Below are 14212 nucleotides of genomic sequence, written 5' to 3' on the forward strand. Positions count from 1 at the left end.
TGCGCGTGTGTCTGCTCTTGGCAACGTAGCGGTGATTAACGGCTGCTGTTGTTGTGGTCTTAGTTGTTCTTCAAGAGCAAGGGAGTGGTGAGCGAAGAGGGCTTCGTGCTGTTTGTGCGCAAGAACGCTGTGGTGGTGCTCATTCCCAAGTACGGCTTGGAGGGGACGGTTTTCTTTGACTCCAAAGATCTCAAGCTCAACGTTACCTTCGACGAGGAGGTAGGGCATGTGTTCACTTAACCGGGAGGCATTGGCATTTCCCGAACGGCTGAATTCTGCATTTAAACCCAGGACTGGCTTAATGCACTGGGACCCAAGCCCCCTGACCATCTCTCTACGATTAGGTTTCTATCAGACACACAGACACTTGGTTTAAGGTGGAAGAACGCAGTGAGATACGAAGCTCTGTTTTTTTGCCATTTGGCAGTGTGGACTATTACAGAGGAAGTTACACCGGTGGATACATTAGAGCCGGATGGCTCACAGGGCTATACCAAAATAAACTGAAACTGAATTTAATGATGTAAATGCGTTTCAATTATAAAACGGTCACAATTAAATATGCTTTGGAAATAACTGCCATGACGGAGCCCGTATTGTCACGGAGAGGACATCAGATTAAAAATACAGTAAAATCCCTCAGATCCGGAAGAATTATAGAGAAAATCTAATGCTTTCTGTAAACAATGAGAAACTCAAAGGGCAGAAAAGTACTTGTAGAATAAAAACAAATGAGGGAAATAGTAGTAGATGCAAAAAGTGATCTCTAGATGGCAAAAAGCACATGTGTGACCAATGGATCCGGTCCTTTCCAGCATGCCTTGCATGCCGCATTACATTGTCACTCTGCGTGGATAATGCACACAGCCTAATTTGGACCAGAAGCTCAAAAGGGCTTCTCATGCCTGGTTTTCAGCTCGCGGTGAGGTGGCCCAAGCGGTATTGCATTCGCTGTGTGTTGTGGAGGTTTGCGTTTCAAACTCGGTGGCCACTCCGGTTAATACTGTGGTGTGTATTAAGCGTAAAATATTTACAGGCTATCCGCTTTAACAGTGTACGTTAAAAGATCCTGTAACGTTATTCGTGTGCCAGCATCATGGTCCAAGGTTGGCAAATTACATGCAAATTACTTATTTGGGGAGCACATATCAATCGTTCGCCTCCTTTTACAAAGACGTAGCAGTGACCTTGAATGCAAACGTTTTGAGAATCAGTGAGGCTTTTCTGAGTGACCCATGTAATAGTATGAATAATAACGTTGGGTTTACGTCAATCCGTGCTTGTGTGCAGGGCACTTGGCAGAGAGCAGTCAGCGGTAGTGTAGTGGTTAGCGCTCTGCGCTACGATCCCGGCGACTTGGGTTCAATTCCTTCGCACGGTCAACACCAGTGATGATTATCTAAACCGGTCCTGGGCCTCCCCTAGGTTGACTCGGAACTCAATTGAATGCCTGGTGCGGTGTGTAAACATCGCCACTGGGAAGACAAAGGCGGCCGGGCATGGCGCTGGCGACCCACCCCCTTGTGTGCCGTGCCGGCCTTCATCTGTCCTCCTCGCCAACAGCACTTGCCCCAACAGTCTGTTAAGGCTACATTGGAGATATGTCTTTGTGTTTTGTGTAGGGCCCCACGCTGTGCGTGGAGGGCATCGCGCTGAACATGTTCGACCGCGTGTGCGTGCGCGTGTCGCTGGATTCGTCCAACCTGCAGCACCAGCGGATCCGCATGCACCTCGTCCGCCCGGAGGTACTCACCGTGCGGCGCGACGCGCAACCTCGGAATACCACCGATTTGTATTGTGACCATGCTGCTGTTGCTGCTTGCTGCGCCAGCAGTAGTGCACAAAAAACAAACGCCCTCCGCATCGGAACGTCAGCGGGCCGAAAATTAATGACACAAGCCACAGCATAGCGCTTGTTGCCATGCAACCCAAACTGTGGGACCGTATAGTAAACCCATAGAGACACAGAGATACATAGGAGATACAGAGAGACCCATTATGATTCCTAGAGATTCATAGAGACTCATACAGATACATAGCAGTGCATTAAAAACAAGCTACTGTACGATTGTGGCCATGCAACCCAAACTATGGACCACATTTTACACCACTGTAGTCTGCGCTCCTTCAATGGAGGGGGTGGCAAGATGACACAAACTCTCTCCTGAGGCTCTCCCGTGGCTATCAGACCCATACATTGGCATTTAGCCCCTGAACGTAATACCCTTATAACACAGGAATAAAATATAAACTCCGGTCTTGGATGGAAAAAATATATGTTTAGCTAGCATTTTGAGCTGCAGTCTGTTGTCCTATACCTCCTGTAACTGGCAAATTGGATATAACGCGATGATGAATGTATGAAGGAACGCATTTTTTGTATAACGCGGATCCGAACTGGATTTAACTCGGTTGAATGAATGGAACTACGTCGCGCGAGTAGGAATAAGTGGTCGTAACGGCTGCCTCGGCGTAGCATCACACAAGGCGGGATGCTGCTGGATGCTTCTAGATGCTACCCACGTTCCTTAGTCTTTGTTCAGCCTGTGTTACGCATCTCACGCGTTATTGCGGACTGCGCTTTACCCCATATAATATATATTATTTATTATAACACGATTTTTCCAAAACGTGGTGTTCTTGAGGTACGCAACTACCGTATTATAGAACAGACTGTATATCCAAAGACTATGGGATACTATCCCTACCTATATCAGTTGTGACTGTCCGTGTGTTTAAATCCAGCTTGAAAACGTCGTTATTAATTGGCTTTTCCTGGATTCTGATTGGTTATTACTGTGAGGGGAATCATTATAATTAGCTTTTATTGCATTTTGCATGCTGTGTAAAGTGTCAGTATCACTATCATTGTTATTATCGGCTTTTACTTTATTTGTATTGGCTTGTATCTATACTTGAGTAGTTTTTTTAATGTCCAGTGCTTTTTTGAGATGTTTCGATATGCAAGGTGCTGTATAAAATAGATTTTTATTATGGCCCTAGTTCATTGCACAAGAAGGGCCATTATCTGAAACGTGACCTATTTAAATGATCGTTTGGGGCTGTTGTTGATGAATGCGAGTTCTCAAGATACCAAGCTAAGTCAGGGTGTGGGAGCCTTGGTAGATATCAGATTTCTTAACAAAACTCCATGAGTCTGTTCTGCATGGGTTTCCTCCGGGTTCTCTGGTTTCCTCCCATATCTAAAAATAAGCATGCGTTGAAACTGGTATTAAGGTAGTTTACGTATCGCCATGGGCGGCAGGGTGGCACATTGGTAAACCCTTGCGTCTTGCAGCAAGAAAACTGGGTTTGATTCCCAACTAGAGTGTTACTGTGTGGAGTTGTTAAGTTTTTCAGTGTTAATAAGTGTAATAATAACGTATCACTTGTGTTGGAAATACCCGCATGTGTGTGTATGAGAGCATTGGTGTAGTGGTTAGCACGCTGCGCTATGAACCCGGCAACCCAATTCCCACTCACCGCCAACACCAGTGAGGATTATCTGAACTGCTGTTTTGCCTACCCAAGGTCAACTCTTTCTTAAATGAGTACCTGGTGCAGTGTGTAAACATCAGCACTGGGGAGAGGTGTTGGCCACTTACCCCCTCGTGGGCCATGCCGTCTAACAGCAGCACAGTCTGTTAAAGGCTTATTTGGGTGACTATCTTCGTTGTACGTTTGTGCCATTTGTGTGTCCGCTGTCACAGATTCCAGGCTACAACCCTGCGGAGTCTACCCCATGGGGCTCGCCTTCTCCCCGGCCTAAGAAACCCAGACAGCACTAGTGTATCGTGGATGCGGTGTCAACAAGATGTCGGAGCAGGTGCATGAGTGGGCACACACTCTGGGTTTTACATCTGCAGAGTTAATTAAGTGTACATTGTGCTCGCAAGCAGAGGTGAACAATTGAAAAAAGCAGTGGCGGTTATGAGAATTGCTACCCTGAAGTAACAGACGGTTTGCACTCTGAACTTGCAATCCAGAGGTCACCGGTTCTTTGTTCTCCTGTCGCAGCGGTTCAAACGGTAGCGCAATTTTTTTTATTTAGAATTTTTACCTTGCCAACCAGTACAATCAGCCAATTAAGGTGTATACGCATCAAGATGTATGAAAGGTTTAGGATATATTCTTAGCTCTTTCGGTAAAGTCGCGTTGAAGGGAAACAATAAAATAATATATATTTTATTATTATTACGTTGAAGGGAAACAATAACATAATAAAATATATATTTTATTATTATTTTATTGTTTCCCTTCAACGTGACTTTACCGAAAGAACTAAGAATATGAATTACTGCAGTCACGAAAGCTTTAAATCAAAGGTTTAGGATATCTTATGCCCAACTTCTTTGCCAGCCAAGACACTGACCCCCTTGTGATGAAGGTGATTTCACAAAAATATTGGTTACTGAATCGGTGGTGTTTATTGACTAACGCAGCAGCGTCCAACCCACAAAGCACTGTGATCCATTCTGGTATATCTCAACATGTTCCGTGATCTACCAGCAATATATGACCAGCAGTTACCCGGATGGATTTAACCGACTAATAGAACACTGTAGACATGCCAAGTGCTAGTGCAATCTATTGGTTTAAAATATATATTATTAATCCATTAATTCTTAGTCGGGGATTTTGTTTTGCCATCTGCTATAACAAGAAATGCTTTATATTAGAGGTGTTTATTCCTATTTGTCCCGAGATCCACAATCAAAATCTTTTGCGATCATCCACCCATGGATCGTGATTCACATATCGGCTACCACTGATCTAACAGTTGAAAACCAGTTTAACACGTAGGCTTTCGCGACCAATATCCATAACACGGGTTTTTTGGGTTAGATCGCGTAATAAATATTTAAATGTGTCGGTAAACCCGCCACCACCCGACACAGCCAATTCGAAAGGTTTGTCACATTAACAGAACGTGCCAATTCGGTACTAGTAACATCACACCGGTGTCTTGGAGAGCAAAGCCACAACATTTACAATCTGAGTACAATGTTTCACCAGTATTTACAACCAGCTTCATCAGGCGACAGCCAGATTCGTGGAGAATCCTCGTCCCTTAATGCGCATGCATAATGTGTGTTGATTAACATATAAATGACCCAATCGGCAATGGATACCCATAGTCAATGCATTAATTGATTCCCCTCCCAATTCGCGAAAGAAGTGCTCACAAGTGATGGCTGTCGCCTGATGAAGCTAGTTAGTGGCTTTGCTCTCCAACACACTGGTGGACTGTACTAGTAACGAATTGACATGTTCTGTTTACGTGACAAACCTTACTAATTGGCTGTCGGGTGGTGGTGGGTTTAACAACACATTTATATATTTAAACGATCTAACCCATAAAATGTGTATTATAGTTGAAAACCTACAATTGTGCCAGGTTTGGCCTGTCGGAGTGGGCCATTAGGGTGGCCACTCGGAGGGCAAAGCTCTGGGGAATCCGAGCAAGAGCTTCGAAGTATGATTGTGCACGGTGATACCCGCAGGGGTCTCGTGATGGATGGCAAATTGAAGATTTTTTATCGCGAGAGGATTCCCTGCAAGGGATGTTAGGTTACTTATTCTTGTGAGGATGCCATTTACTGTATGAAGGGGCAGCGGTCAGCTGCATAGAACATAGTATAAAATTCCCCGAGCTGTTGCTGTTTAAATCGTCGGTTTAACGGAGAATTTCACCTCAGGTTTTTTTACACAGCTGCCCCACCCCTCATCGGACTCTGTGCAATCACACAAGGAATGTTTTTTGGAAAAAATGTCGGTGTCAGAAAATTTTAAGGTTTAATCGTTTACAAATGCGCATTTCGTTACAGCTTCTCTTGTCCTTTAGACGTGCAAAGATAATTTCTGACAAAATATTGACACGTTTTCAAATTGTTTCGTAAATGGTCATAACTTTGATCACGTATATACAGTACTTGTGCAATAATTCTGAGCTCCTGGAGTACTGGTAAAAATTTAAGCGAGTTGATGTCTTTGCGACTTTGTGTAAATGTGTTTAACATTTTTTAGCTGAATCGTATATTTACAAGCATGTACACATGAGTTATACGCGTTTATATACAAAATTAAACCGATTTATTTTCCATGCATCTTGTTATTTTGGTTACTTTAAGTTACGTTTTCCACTGCTGGATGAACATCTCGCCACGTGATGTTGGATGCCAGCTTTAGTTTGACCATACTTCACCATGCTGGTCACTGTTGAATGATAATAATGTCCACTTGCAATGCACCACCGCGCAGTATTCACTCACCTTCGAATCGAGTCCTGCACCGCCGTTTCACATGCAAATTTGATTCACAATCCCTGGGCCAACTTGCTCCTGATTAGCATGCGATTTGCCACATTTCGATCACGGAGGTGATTAAATGCGCCGGCTTCCAGGCTTGTTGAGCCGCTCGGAGCCCAATTAACGAAAATTGTTGCCAAAGCAAAAGCGTGAGCTCGAATGTTTGTCCGTGTTCTTTTCAAACCACCAGTCGAACGCCGGCCTCTGCCCACTCCGACCGTGCGGAGGCCCTGGCCGTCGGGGAGGCCCTCATGGTGCCTCACGGCAAACGTGGGGCCCGGGTGGGCGCGTCGACGGTTGATCGCGTACAGGCGGTGCAACTCCCACAAATGAAACATCACACCTTGCTGATCTCGTGTCCAGGAGCATAAACGGTCATCACGCAAACTCCGGTCATCCTCGCAGCAGCAGCTCTTGGCCATCGAACAAAGACGATCACCGCTTCCTTCCGATATTAGAAGCCACGAGCTATGAACGACTCGGAGGTTCGAGCAACCACAGCCGAGTGGGAAGGCAGCAGCAGCCCAGGCGGTGAGCCAGCTCCAAAATCCCCCAAGCACTGAAGTTCTCGATTTAGTACATTGAAAAACACGACAGTAAGTGAAACAACGTAAATCGAAACCAATTTTTGCCATTCACTTGAGGGGCCGTCCATAAATGACGTCACGCAATTTTTGACCTCGTCACTCGGCGTCACAAAAAGTCAGACCCCCCCCCCTCAAATATGGCGTCACAAAGCTCTGCCCCCCCCCCAAAACCATATTTCCATTTTGAAAATAAAACATGCTTCAACTATTGCCATTGTAGTGCGTGGCGCTGCACTGATGTTGTAGGAGTGTTATAACAATTAGTGTTATAACAATTCTATACTTAAAGTTGCGCATTTTGATGTGACGTCACATTTCTCAAACCCCCCCCCCTCCCCCACGTCACATATCGTCACAAATGTCTGACCCCTGACCCCCCCCCCCCCCCCCGAGGTGCATGACCGCGTTACCGTGTTCATTCTGTGGTGAAGGGATGAGGAAAAGGAAGAGGGAAAAGCATCCAGCGTCGCCGCACGCAGGCAACGTGTATATCACAGTGGTAAAAATAAAAAAATACACATGTAGTGGGTTCCACGGAGACTGGAGACGTCTTTAGAGGCAACACGGTTTATTTGTAACTATGAACAGAACTCCCCTTAACTCCCACTATCTAGGGAGGTACAGCCTCCGGGCTAGCGTGCCCTCGCACTGATCAAACCTGGCTCTCAGCCCTCTGGCTATCTGTGCCCTAGGGGAGGCTAACTAACCCGACCCAGCCAAGGTACGGGTCCTGACCACTGGTCCGAGCTCGGCGCGGCCCTTACAAGGACGTTGGGCTCGAGGTCCCAGGGTCCTAGCTAGGGAGGCTACTCTGACCCGACCCAGCCAAGGTGCGGGTCCTGACCACTGGTCTGTGCTCGGCCCCGACCCTTATAAGGATGTCGGGTCCCAGGGTCCTAGCTAGGATGGTCTTCTGTTCTTCGTCTTCGGAGCACTGCCCCGAGCTGTCCCAGAGGTGCCCCTTTAATACACCTCTCGGGGGCTCTCCGCCCCCGGTGCCGCCCCCTCTCTAGAACCTTCCAGGGGGCTCTGGAAGAACCCCCCAACCCCTCACCTGGGGCCTGGCTCTCTCTGTCCTTCCCCAGCTCAGGGTGGCACCCCCTATGGGCTTGTGCCCGCAACTGCAGGTAAGTATACCGACGGTATAGGATGTGCATTTATTACGCTACATCTATGCGAGAGAGGTTGTGGACAAGAGTCTGCTCTGCGGGAAGCAAGCATTGCCATACGAATGAGATGAGCTCGCGTTCGATGCGGGCAGTCTTGAGGACGACCGTCGACAGGCACGCGTGGAGGCACGCCGTGGTCACAGCGCAGCGCCAACTAGTGTAGGTGGTGATGGCCCAGTTGTAGAGAGGAATGCCGGAGCTTCGAGCAGATGTAGCCGAATGTAGGATAGAGCATCTTGAGGAGCGTTGCACTCGACCCCCTCCGGGAGGCCGTATGGTTTACTTGGCACTCCCGTCCCTTAGAGTCCAGTCTGATGTAAGCCTCCTCAGGTTCCAGCAGCCTGGCTTCGTAGGTCTTCATTGCACCGCTCTGCTCGTCTAGCATAGTCTGAAGGGTCATATGTGGCTGCCTCCTGAATCTTCACCCTCCTGCAAACCTTACTCGACATCTCGTTGAGGACCCGAAGAAGGGCAGTATTCTCTTTTTTTTTTTTTTTACAAAAGGGCTTGTAAGAGCTCTCGTTCCTCCCACCGGGATCTCTGGTGTCAACTTGAACGGGGTGGGGGGGGGAGACAAAGCTATGGCTTTTTTCCCAGGGGATCTGTCTTCCATGGAGCACAAAGATACAGTCGGAAGGTCCCCTTGGCCTAGCCATGAGGTCAGGCTCGAGTTGCTTACTGAGGACCCTACACCTAAGGAGGCTGTGGATCGCCCTAGGAAGCTCCAAAGTAAAAAAAAAACAGCTTTCCAAGGCCCCCTATAAAGTGCCTGAGGCCAGGTAGAAAAATAAGAAAACTATCAAACAGGAAAGCGAGTGGTTATGTTGGGTCGAAAAAGGTAATGTTCTAATGTTGGGGTTGGAGCGGTCATTGCTGCTTACTCGACCATGACGTCATTGCAACTCGTTTGATTAACACTTTTAAAAGAAAAAATCACAACGCGCACTGAACATATTATTCCGAATCGGTTTTACCACCACTACCACCATGACACAGTGGCAAGGCTGGCACATCGCAGTGCAGCTGCTAGGCTGAATCATATGAATAAATATAATCAAATCTAGAAATATCCTGTATGTACCCAGGAGAGCCACATTGAGTCTCGAGATTCATTATTAGCTCCGTGCTGCATTAAGATGTTTGGACAATTTCAAGCATCAGGGTTCGGCACGTAGGAGGAAACCGGAGAAACGCGCAGATGTTGTGAAGCTGGCTTGGTGGTAGAAGTCAGTCCAGAACATTTGGCCCCACACCTATCACTGTAACGAATCAGTGTTCTATGGAAGCATTCTAAGCGAGGACTGATTGTATTAAAATCTACTTTGATCTACGAATCGTAATGTATCAATAATGTTAACGTGTAACATGCCCCATGGTTTTTCTTAATCTGGAAGGAGGGAACAACGGATGATCTGTGTGCTGATGATGTTGGTGATGATCTCGTAATGGCTGTTCACTTCAAGGAGTGGGAGAGTCTGATGGTGAACCTGGATCGTGCCAATAAGAGGTAGGGCCTTACCATTCGCCCTACCAAACAAATCAAAGCAGTACCTGCCTTGATATTTTGTATGTCTTCAAGGACTCCACCCCCTCAACTCCGCATGATAGGTAGTTGTGGAAAGAGTGGAGGTATTCCCATATCTGGGCAGTTGTTTATGACCCGCTCCGATTTCAGAGCGGAGGTCTTACTCTGAATTAGTTCAGTGGCATATCCTTTTTTTCAGCTGCTTAGTGCTGTATAAAAGTTACATGGCCTATCACTTCATACAAAGCTCTGGTTCTTTTCTGCCACACTTGTCCTCTCCCTCCCAGCTATAACCTCCCGAAAGCAACATTTGACCTTTGTTTTGGCGTGACAAACACCAGTGAAAGCAAAACACCGAAAGTGTAATGACTACACGTAATGCAAGAATCTCAGTTGTATTTCTCAACGGGTATTGAATATGAAGTCCCAGGAGTGGTGAAGGTGCATCAACCTGCAGACCCACAGGTGGCAGCGGTGGATTGGCCTGCAGACGTTGAGGTGGTGGTGGATTGGCCTGCAGACCTTGGGGTGGTGGTGGATTGGCCTGCAGACGCTGGGGTGGCGGCGGTAGATCGGCCTGCAGATGTAGGGGTAGCGGCGGTGGATCTTCCAGCAGTAGCCGACCAGTGAAGTTCTCGAATAAATTTACGCAATTTGCCGAACCTGGTGGCTTTGGCACAGGCGGTGGTGGATCTCCCAGCAAAAGCTGGGGAGGCAGTGGTGCATCTGCCAGCATGAGCTGGGTTGGGATGACAACGTTGGATCTCCCGGCAGCAGCCGGGGCGGTGGTGGCGGTGTTGGAGATGCCAGCAGCAGCCGGGGTGGCAGCGCTGAATCTGCCAACATCAAGCGCCATGGCGGTGGGGGTGAATAATATGCCAGAAGCAGTCGGGGTGGGGGTGTCGATGCATCTCCCAACAGCATCCCTGGTGGTGGCGGCGGAACTGCATGTGGCTGCCAGGATGGCGTTGGAGGCAGTGGTGGTGTTGGTGGAGACCGTGGCCGTGGCTTTCTCCAGCTCCTTGAGCTATCGACGCATCATTTCCAACTGCAGATGGCGCTCCACATTCTCCCGTTTGTATACTTGAGTGCAGGGAAACATTCGACAGTTTGATCAACATTAGCCCCTACACGAGCCTTCTAATCATCGCAACTCTTCAAACTATATCGCTTATATAATGTACATCATTTCAGTCACAACAAAAATTACATAAACACATCGGGGCTGTGAAAATTACGGCTTCGTATTACCAATATCTTGCCTGTCGAGAGAAGCCCATGAACTAACGTTGTACATACAAACTCATAGACTCAGAGGCCCATAGACTGAGTCACAAATAGCAGTGGATAGGGCCCGGAACGGTGTGGTGTTAGTGAAAATATGAACCCAACTGCGTCCTTTTCAATGGAACCAGGGACCCAAGTGTCATCATAGGCTTTCCCTCGCAATCGAGGATTGCCTTCCAGAGAAAATTTGGATTTTCTGTGGGTCCAAAGATGGCTGAAGAGACCAATCTGGGATCGACAGATTCTGCCGCAACTCTGGCACATGTGTCCAGAAATAGTGGTGGGTGGAACTGCATTAGTCGGGCTGCAGGCTGTTGTTTCCGCCATTCCCACTTTTTCTGTTTCTGCTATTAAGTTTTAAAATGTTTGGCTTCTTGAAATAGACTGTCTCCATCTGAGGTGATCCTGGGAAAGATACTCCCTTGAGTTAGTGTCGATGGAGCACTTCTTCATGTTGGACTTGAGGACATCCTTGAAGCACTTTCTCTGACGAACTACATTCTCCCACTTTTGGTTAATCAAGTTTGACAGTTTTTCATTGAGGCATTGGTGGAAGAGGTCTTGCTTAATGGAGTCCTATAAAGCTTCAATGTTAATCTTCTGTAGACATCTCTTCTGATGAAGCCGTCACTTGCGAGCCAGTTTTATGAGCATGGTTGAGCAGATGAGTCAATGATCAGTCCAGCCACCAGCAGCTACTAGAACAGCCTGGATGATGCAGACATCTTTGGGATCCTGTTCATGGACAATGACGTAATCGATCAAGTGGCGGTGCTTAGATCACGGATGATGTTATGATGTTTTGTATTTGTTTTTTCTGGCGTAACAGGGTGTTGATGATGATGACTCCATTTTCCGTGCATTTAGTCAAGGGAAGGATGCCGTTGGAATTGACTTTACCCATTCCTTCTTTCCCGATGGTTCCATTACAGAGGTTTATGTTTCTTCCAACTCTGGCATGCATATCACCGAGCAGAATAAGTTTGTCTCCCACAGGAACAGTAGAAAGGACCTGATCAAGGTTGACGTAACATTCATAATCGGAGTGAAGAATCAGGGCATATACGCTGATGACAGTAGAATATTGGCTCCCCACCAGTTTGAGACATAGAGTCATGAGGCGCTCACTCATCAAGTAAATTCTTGATGGAGAAACCAACTCTGTGCAGCCGCCGCTGTTCTTCCTGTCTGCCTTTCCAGAAGAGGGTACAGCCAGCTCCTTGTTCCTTGAGCTGCCCCTTCTCTTCTCGTCGAGTATCATTGAGGGCAGCTACGTCAGTGTTGTGTCGTCTGAGTTTCCGGGCCACGATTAAGGTGCAGCATTCTGGGCGTTCACTTTTAGTCTTGTCCATAAGGGTCCTGACATTCCAGTTCCCAAAGGTAATTATCTGACTTTTAGTTTTGTTTCCACCACAGTAATGGGGATCCTTCTGAACGTGGTTATCCAGTCCGGAAGAAGTGAGACAGACTATGTTTAGGGCCACTTTCCTAGCTCCTTCCCCACGTGGGGTGAGCAGAGTGGATCATTTGAAAGGACTTCTTAGTCGCAGGTACAGCTGCAGAAACACACTCTTGTTTCTGCTGAGTGTTAGACGACCTTCTTGTAGCTGCCACTAGAAGCTTCCAGACTTCACAATCAAGCTCCCGTCGTCACTAGCTGGTCACCAAAAACACTGTATTGAATGGGCCAGAAGATGTTGTTCCTTTAATGAAACACGCCTGTGCATGATTTATTTTATTGTGGAGAAGCTAATAATTGTTTTTTTACCCTGTTATCTGGCAACAAAACTGACACCTGTTTTTTACAAGGAGTCATGTTTGCATTGACCACAATACCCGCGGTCGGAATGCAAACAAAAAACATAACTCTGATAATGTATGCACTGTCCTTGAAATTGATTGGTCCACACCCGAGACAGCGTTCCTTAGAGCCTAGTCTCACATGGTGTTGGACCAGATGACGCCAAAAAGCTGTTGTACAGTAGCTTCCACACAGTTCTTGAGAGAATGGGACCATGAATCCAATGGCAAGGAGACCAGTACGATTGGAGATATTGTTCTGCTGCAGTCTTGGTCCGCCTTCACAGCTGTTGAGATGTTAACATCTTCTTCCTCCTGCTCTGCTGTTGAGGACTTGTTAACCCATGGCTGGTGGCAGACATGCTTATTATAATGGCGGCCTATACTCGCCATGTGGAAGCATCGTTAAAGGGTATATGTCGCTTTTCAAGAGGAAAACCATTGGCATTTTCAGTCCTAACCACACCCTGATGGTGCTGTCACTGCTTGGTCCACAACTGCTTATCCGCCAGGGTTGCCGCTGCTTATTTTGCAGCTAAAGTTCACAGAAGGTCGTTCCACTATCCACCACCTGCGGATACGCTGGGTCCCTGATATACAATACCCTGGCGTCTACAAACTAAGCCGTGTCTGTGGCAGTAGTTACATTGGGGAAACTAACCGACATGTCTCGGACTGTGTTCATGAGCATAAGGAAGATTTGAAACACGGTAGGACCAACACGGTAGCCTTGGCTGATCATTGTTTTAATGCGGTTGGCTCACACGCCAATTGATTTCTCTAAGACGAAGGTACTTTGTAAGCCCACTGGCTATCAAAAAAATTCGTTCATGAAGCCATCCACATATACAGACACAGTCACATTTTCGACCGAGACGATGGGTACAAACTCAGCAATCATTGGAAGAACGTCATCAACCAGTTTAAGTCATAACTGGTGTTGTTCTCATCCTGCCACCTTCCGATGTTAGTTTTTATTTTCCCCGTAGGTTCGGCTCTCCGATCTTACATTAACAGGTGAAACAAATTTCACACCAACATAGCCCCTTCCGCATGCTGACCTAGACGTGGCGGCAGCTCTGCGATCTTACATTAACATGCCAATCTCTCACATTAACCTAACCACCTCCGCGCCCTCGTCATGAAGGCCGCTCTCCGATCTTACATTAATGTGCTAATTTCTCACATTAACATCACTAGCCACGTCGTTTATGACCCTTGGGCTACACCCATTTTCAACCTTTAAAACAGTCTGCCTCAGCAGCTTTCCCCCTCTTTCTTCTTCCTGATGACGATCACTTGTGTTGTGATTAAAACGTCAGAGCTTTTTTGTTTATTTTATTTTTATTAATTTGAACCTATCTACGTGACTTTACCGAAAGACCCAAATAATATGAATTCCTGCAGTCACGAAAGCTTTAAGTCAAGATTTATAGTAATAACTCTTCCTCAGATCTAATTAGATGAAATCATTACCGGATGTATTTGCACCATTCCTACAATGCAAGGCTCTCACGAAGGTGATATGTTTTACAG

Source organism: Petromyzon marinus, chromosome 55 (genome assembly GCF_048934315.1).
Source record: "Petromyzon marinus isolate PM22_M1 ecotype Great Lakes invasive population chromosome 55, UKy_Petmar_22M1.pri1.0, whole genome shotgun sequence".
Taxonomy (NCBI): domain Eukaryota; kingdom Metazoa; phylum Chordata; class Hyperoartia; order Petromyzontiformes; family Petromyzontidae; genus Petromyzon; species Petromyzon marinus.